Genomic DNA, 930 nt, shown 5'->3' with positions numbered 1-930 from the left:
TAACTCACTTTTGTCTTTTCATTTTACCATTGTCCTGCAAACTAAATAAATGAATTAAAAAATTCTAATTGTAAATTATGAAATCACAAAATGAATTCAAAGAGAATATAACTTTTCTAGCCGGGTGCTGTGGCTCATGCCTGTAATCCCAGCACTTTGGGAGGTGGAGGTGAGAGGACTGCCTGAGCCCAAGGGTTTGAGACCAGCCTGAGCAACTGGGGGAGACCTCATCTCAATCAGAAAAAAATAGCCAGGCGTGGTGGTGTGCACCTGTCGTTCCAGCTACTTGGGAGGCTGAGGCGGAAGGATAGGCCAAGCCGCAGGTCAAGGCTGCGGTGGCGGTGAGCGTGCCATTGCCCTCCAGCCTGGACAACAGAGTGAGACTCCAACTCAAAAAAACAAACAAAACAAAAGCAGAACAAAAGAATCTTATTTTTCCAACTTTACTTTTCCGACTTAGTGCAGACACACATGTTTGCTCTAGGCCGCTCAATACTTCAACAGCCATCCGCCTTCCACTTCGAAAGTCTTTCTAATTTTAGAGCGCCGGTCCCTGGCTTGTCTAACCGACGACACAAGGGCGGACCCACAGCCGCCTTTCTCATCCACGCTCTGCGCTGTCACCGCCTTCGCTTGCAGAGGAGTGCGCTGCGGAAGCGCCTCACACATCCTTCTTGGTAAAGCCAGCTGATTTTTTTAACGCCCGTCTCAGTATCTGTCCCATCTCTTTATTGACTAGGAAACACGGAAACACGTTTTGGAAAACCGCGCTGGCCTACGTTTGCCCTGGCTAATCGCCAGCAGTCACCCCGGAGCGAGGACGCCCGAGTGGTCTGCGAGGCTGGCGAAGCCCCCTGCGCGGGTGCCAGCCCCGTGCCCGGGGCGGGGCTGTCCTCTCCCGTCCTCTCCCCGCCTGGCCGCGGCGAGCCC

This window comes from Carlito syrichta, unplaced genomic scaffold (genome assembly GCF_000164805.1).
Source record: "Carlito syrichta isolate Samal-C Ts95f unplaced genomic scaffold, Tarsius_syrichta-2.0.1 Scaffold287770, whole genome shotgun sequence".
Taxonomy (NCBI): domain Eukaryota; kingdom Metazoa; phylum Chordata; class Mammalia; order Primates; family Tarsiidae; genus Carlito; species Carlito syrichta.
The sequence above is the reverse complement of the archived record's forward strand: the minus strand, read 5'-3'. Positions refer to the sequence as shown.